Below are 7,037 nucleotides of genomic sequence, written 5' to 3'. Positions count from 1 at the left end.
GTGCATGGAGCCTGCTTCTCCCTCTGCCTGTCTCTCTCTTTCTCTCTCTATCATAAATAATTAATATATGTATATATATATTTGCTCTCTAATGAGCCATGCCTTGACACATAGAACCAAAGCTGTAGAATAAGAACCACTACCTCGGGCAACCCCGGTGGCGCAGCGGTTTAGCGCCGCCTGCAGCCCAGGGCGTGATCCTGGAGACCCTGGATTGAGTCCCGCATCAGGCTCTCTGTATGATGCCTGCTTCTCCCTCTGCCTGTGTCTCTGCCTCTCTCTCTCTCTCTCTGTCTCTATGAATAAATAAATAAAATCTTAAAAAAAAAAAAAAAAGAACCACTACCTCTAAATCTTAGCATCAGGAACACTGAATTTTAGAATCAGGAATTCTTTCTCACTCATATCTAGACACTACATTAGAAGATCCCCTAGAATGGCAGATTTCTATCCGAAGAGGTTGGTATTTCTTCCCAACACCCATCAAAAATCCTTCCCACCACTGCTTATAAAGAAGGAGGAGGCTATTCTAAATTCAGCTTGGTTCTGTAAGCCCAGGGCTCATCCCAGAGAAGGACATGTGACTGGCTGATTAGTAGGTGGGAGAGGATGGATGGGAAGAGGGAGAAACAATTAATCCTATAATCGCAGAGCTAACAGAGAAAGTAGGTGTGACCAGATTTCAGCAGAGGTGCTGAGCTGAATCACCTTCTGAGTCAACAAAGCCCTGCTCTTCTTTGACTAAACTGTTGCCCGTGCCCAGCTCCAGAATTTTGAAAAGCTACTCCCCACTTAATAAAAATCTCAATTCATGATATTAGTTGGAAGGCTAAGTAGCTCTAAGAGGCCTAGCTGTCAGGGAGGCAAAAGTGCTGGCTTCTAGCCCAGGATCTGTCACCACACCCTATACTATCCTAGCTCCCACAGTTGGTCACTGTTTCCCCTTCTGTGAAGTGGGGATGGTAATGACTTCTATCTCCTCATTCAAAAGTCTCACTTTTAGGTCAAAATGGAAACCAGATGGTAAAAGCTTGGAAAACTGCCAGTGACAGGAGCGATAAAAGAACCATTAACACGTGCTGAGCGCCTCCTGTCAAGCACTGCCCTCTCAATCCATTTAATCCTTACAACACCCAAAGGAGATGTTGTGATTACCCTCATTTTACAATAACATGAATAACACGAAGCAAAAAGAGGTTAAGTAACTTGCCGAGTCACATGGGCAGTCTGGCCTCTGGGTGCTTGCTCTTGTGCATTACACATCTTAGGGGCTCAGGCTCAACACCGGTTTATCTGTTGAGTCATATATGTCTCATCAACCCAGGTTCCTCCATCCTGAGACCTTTGGCCTGAGACTCAAATACCATCTACGGCTGTCCTAAAATATAGCAATCAAATAATAATAATAAAAATTTTGGGGTGACTGTTTTGTCTTACCCATATAATAATAATGATAAGGGTTAACATTTATTGGGCATGTCAGTAGACATGATAACCATATCCCTTGCGTGGTATCATCGTATCTTTACAACAAATGTGAAAGGAACGGACAGTATCAGTGATCTACTGGGAAGTGTCTAATAGCTGACTTTCAGCAGTCGGGGCAGGGAGATGCTCTGTCTTCTGGCTGATTTCAAGCTATTGACTCAACATAAAGTCACTAAACAGTGGAATTGAGAAAAGATGCACAGTGGCTCTCGGGAGTTGGTACTGGCCAGTTCCAGCACACCACTGGTTTATGTTCATTTTACAACAAGAAAAAGTAAGACTTTTTCTTTTTAAGATGTTGTTTATTAATTCATGAGAGACACACAGAGAGAGAGCAGAGACACAGGCAGAGGGAGAAGCAGGCTCCATGTGGGAGCCCGATGCAAGACTCAATCCCAGGTCTCCAGGGTCAGGCCCTACGCTAAAGACAGACACTCAACCACTAAGCCACCCAGGCATCCCAAAGCCAAGACTCTTCATCACTGTCCTCTACTATCTCTCTAAGCTGGGTTCCCCCTTGGACTCGAGATAATCCATAAAGATTATCCACTAGGAGGAATTAGCAGATTTATTCCCTGGAGAAACAGTCCCTAGCTTGCTAGTGACCCCTAACGAAGACTGAAGGCCTGATTTTGGAACATTAAATGACCACATAATCTGTGCTATCATAAACTGAGTATTATCTTTTTTTTTTAAGATTTACTTCTTTATTTTAGAGAGAGAGTGAGCAGAAGGAGGGGCAGAGGAAGAAAGAGACAAGCAGACTCCCTGCTGAGTGGGTAGCCCTATATGGCACTCGATCCCAGGACCCTGAGATCATGCCCTTAGCCAAAATCGAGTCAGATGCTTAACCAGCTGAGCCACCCAGGTGTTCAAAGATGAGTATTATCTAATCTCTCAAGCCACAAAGTTGGATGTATGCAGCAATAATCTATTGTCAAGTGGAAATGACATATGGATATATGAACAAGGTAGTTGTAGGAGCAGTTGGCTCCAGTTTGGTTGACACCAACTCCTAGTGAATTGTCTTCTCTTTTCATCTATAACTTTGGCTTCATGGGGAGATTTCTTACAATCAGTTGATCAAAGACACACACACACACACACACACACACACACACGAAAAACACCTTAAACCTGGTTTAAATATGTTTCTAAATGATATGTTGATACCAACTGAAAATGGACTGCTTGCCAAAGCATTAAAATTCAGTTAGAGCTGCTCCTGAAAGGAAGCGAGGAAGTGAGAACTTTGAGCAGTATATTTGACCTGACTGGGAGATGGGCAGAAGTATGAATATATAGTAATTAGTGGGAAGCTGTAGATCATTTAACCAAATGCTCAGGGACTTCAAACAAACAAACAAACAAACAAAAAGATTGATGAAAAGCAGATCTGGGGAAGAGGCATTTGGACAGAACTCTCAGAATGGCCTTAGAATATGAAGTTTTGTTTTTGTTTTTGTTTTTTTTTCCTGATATGAATGCTCAGTAAAGTACATCCAGTGTAGTTTATGCTCAGTAATCAGATGTACAGAGTGATCCATACTGTGGATTTCACTCAGCCTCTGCCTCCAGCCACCTAAGTGCTTCCTTAGTAGGCCCACATCAAAACAGTGTCAAGAGTGAGGACTATGCATGAACTGAACAACATGGATTTAACCTCAGTGAGGCTAACCTCCTTACTTCCAGTGTTGAGAGCCTAGCCTGCCACCAGCAGAGACCAAAGTAGATACTTTGAATAAGTGACTGATGTATGATCCTATTTCTTCTACAGGATTCAAGAATCAGTGGTGGAATGGAGCATAGTACCTTTCATTAATAACTCACTTGCAGGTTTTTACCCCCTTAAATCTTAAGCTCTGCAGTTTGAGAGAGCTTACTTCCCAAAAGAGGAAAGCTTTCAACAGAGCACCTGGCATTGATTCAACTGAAAAGGAAGTTGAGGAACACCTGGGTGGCTCAGTCAGTTAAGTGTCTGCCTTCAGCTCAGGTGGTGATCACAGGGTCCTGGGATCGAGCCCCCCATCAGGCTCCCTGCTTAGTGGGGAGCCTGCTTCTGCCTCTGCCCCCCTCGACTCATGTTTTCTCTCTTTCTATCTCAAATAAATAAGTAAAATCTTTTTTTAAAAAGGGGAGGTTGAAATTATATCTCAACATTTTGGGCTTCTCATCCTACTATACCAATGGGCAAAGAAACACTATTAGATGGGATGGGTGATCTGATTAGGAAGGAAAGATTGGATTGCTGATACACAAGTGGGGCATGAGAAACATATCTGTCACTTAGATGAGTCTCTGGATACTCCTCAGGACTTGTATGTCCAACTGGAAACATTCATGAAAAATTACAATAATTGCAAAAAAATCAAGCTATTGAAGATTTAGATAATTCAGACACAAAATTTAAGGTCACATCACCCATAAATGACCCAAACCAGCTAAGGTCTTGGTTGAGGGAAAAAGAACCATGCAATCTGGTAGTGGTAGAAGGAAATATAAATATCAGAGCCAGGAGGATATGGTGGTGAGGATAGTGTGCCAAGGCACCATGGTTTCCATACATAGGGAAAGGGCCGAATTTTACCAAACTTGGGTGAGAAGTTTCTGAGATGACAGGAGTGCCATGCTGGGGAGACCTACTTGGGATAGCAAAACATATCATGGTGGCGCAGGCAAATTGATGACTTTGGGGTTCTTGATTCTCTATGGCTATTTTTTAAAGATTTATTTATTTATTCATGAGAGACATATAAGAGAGAGAGAGGCAGAGACAGAGGCAGAAGGAGAAGCAGGCTCCTCACAGGAGCCTAATGTAGGACTCAATCCCGGATCCTGGGATCACAACCTGAGTCAAAGGCAGGCGCCCAACCACTGAGCCACCCAGGTGTCCCTCTTTTTATTTTGTTGGTGAAGAAATGGAGTCTGAGAGCCATTGAATAACATAGCCATGATTACACAGCTAAAAAGTAGCCATACCCAGACTTCAACTAGATCTTTTTGGCTCTTTCTTGCCCTTTCTCATTCTACACACAGGCAAAAGAAAAGTCAAGTGTAAAGTAGTAACTTAACCTCCAGAGCCCTGTGTGTTTCATAATACACCATAGTTATCCGATTCCAAACATTTTCAGATTTGTGTGAACAGCTCAGGTTCCAGTTTCAGATGATTTCCATGGGGGAAGGTGGGAGAATAGGAGGAAACCCAAAATCCATATGTCTTGTTTCATAACAAACACATTAATAACAAGTGCCTGTTCGGACCATAATCATCCATGTGCACTGTCTCTTGGGAAGAAGCTGAAAACCTTTGACTCACAAACTCCCTTTCACAAATCTTTGATAGATGGCATAAAGATTCATGAAATCTGGGAACCATGGTCTCAGTACCAAAGACTTGAAATATTATAATCATTGTACACAAAATCATAGTCCCTTAAAAATAAAAATGTTTGGGGTGCCTGGGTGGCTCAGTTAGTTGAGCATCTGCCTTTGGCCCAGGTCATGATCCTGGGATCCTGGGATATAGTCCCATGTCAGGAGCTTGCTTCTCCTTCTCCCGCTGCTGCTCCCCTGGCTTGTGCTCTCTCTGGCTCTCTCTCTCAAATAAATAAATAAAATCTTTTTTAAAAAAATAAATAAAAATGTTCTAATATGAACCTTCAAAATTTTCTCTTAACTACTGTGATCAGAGATTCCAAGATGGAAAACAAATACATTCACACACCTCATTTATTCAGTTTATTCCAGATACCCATCTATTATTAACCAGAAATCTGGTATCCCTATCTTGAGAATTCTTAGTAGCCTCCAGGACAGTTTTCAAAACATTTAGGGTTAAAGACTTAGTCTAAACCAGCAACCCTCACTTTTATCCACTGCTTGTGGAGTTGTGGGTTGGTACAACCCCTGAGTATGATTTAACAATATCATCCAAAATTATAAAGATATGTATTATTTGACTCAACAATTCCTCATCTAATAGTTTATCCTACAGTTTTACACGAATGTGTGCAAAATGACCTTTGTGCAAGTTTATGTGTTGCAGCTTTGTATAATAGAGAAAGAGTGGAAATAACTGTACTCAGATGACCAACCATACAAATTATGGAGCAGCCATACAATGGAATGCAAGACCCCAGCAGGAAAGGTGAGTCACACACCAATGGGGTCATTAGAGTTTAATAAAAGGACTATTTGCAAAATTGAGAGAAATCCAACAAGGCATAGTGGAATACCTGTAAACTAGCCACAGTGAGGCTGTATTGTATCCCTGAAGGTACAAAGGGAAGGAATAGTTGCTGGAACCTGACAAGACCTATAGGCACAAAGAGGGCCAACATGAGACATGGTCAAAGTGAGTTACATGACCAAGCGTGTCAGCAGGGACAGGAAAGTGTAATCCTCTCCTAAGGAAAAGGCCAGTGGGGAGGAAGAAGACATTTTGAAAACGAAACAATCTACCAAAGACAAGGTAAGCCTCATACTTGCAGTAGCTCTCCTCTCATGGCAGAGATAATACCTACCAGACAGTAAAGTTAGAAAGAAATGGAGCATTTGGGTGGCTTAGTCGGGTAAGCATCTGACTATTGATTTCAGCTCAGGGTTGTGAATTCAAGCCCTGCATTGGGCTCCATGCTAGGCGTGGAGACTACTTAATATAAACAAACAAACAGAGTACAAAGAGATTAAGAAAAACAGAATCCTGAAGACATCACATAAAGCCTGAATCCAGAGCTCCCAAAATAGATGCCCATTTTTGTTTAAACTAGCTTGAGTTAGGGATCCCTGGGTGGCGCAGTGGTTTGGCGCCTGCCTTTGGCCCAGGGCGCGATCCTGGAGACCCAGGATCGAATCCCACGTCGGGCTCCCGGTGCATGGAGCCTGTTTCTCCTTCTGCCTGTGTCTCTGCCTCTCTCTCTGTGACTATCATAAATAAATAAATAAATAAATAAATAAACTAGCTTGAGTTAGATTTTCGCCACTGGCAACAGAAGTCCTACCCCCTCCAAAAAAAAAAAAGAAGTCCTAACCCCAGATCTTTGGGGAGAAAAGCCTTTGTCAAGCTCCGTTACATCCTACCAGCAGACTTGAGTGCTGGCTCAACTCCCATTTGAAAATCTCAAATCAGGGCACCTGGGTAGCTTAGTCAGTTGGGCACCTGCCTTCAGCTCAGATCATGATCATAGGGTCCTGGGATCAAGCCCGGCATCGGGCTCTCTGCTCAACAAGGAATCTACCTTTTCCCCTCTCTCTGCTCCTCCACTCCCTGCTTGTACTTTCTCTCTCAAAAAAAAAAAAAAAAAAAAAAAAAAAAAAAAAAAAAAGAAAAAAGAAAGGAAAAGAAAGAAAGAAAGAAAATCTCAAATAATTAACTCTTCCAAGGCAATCAGCTGTCTCTACTAAGAGAACAGAAGTGAATAGCATCATATTCTCCTAACATTTTCTTATGATAGTTTGGAAATACTCAGAAAAGTTGAAAGAATCATACAGTAAACTACTACCTAGATTCTATAGTCAGTATTACTATACTTGCTTTATCACACACCCAT

Source organism: Vulpes vulpes, chromosome 1 (genome assembly GCF_048418805.1).
Source record: "Vulpes vulpes isolate BD-2025 chromosome 1, VulVul3, whole genome shotgun sequence".
Classification (NCBI taxonomy): Eukaryota; Metazoa; Chordata; class Mammalia; order Carnivora; family Canidae; genus Vulpes; species Vulpes vulpes.
Note: the sequence above shows the minus strand (reverse complement) of the source record.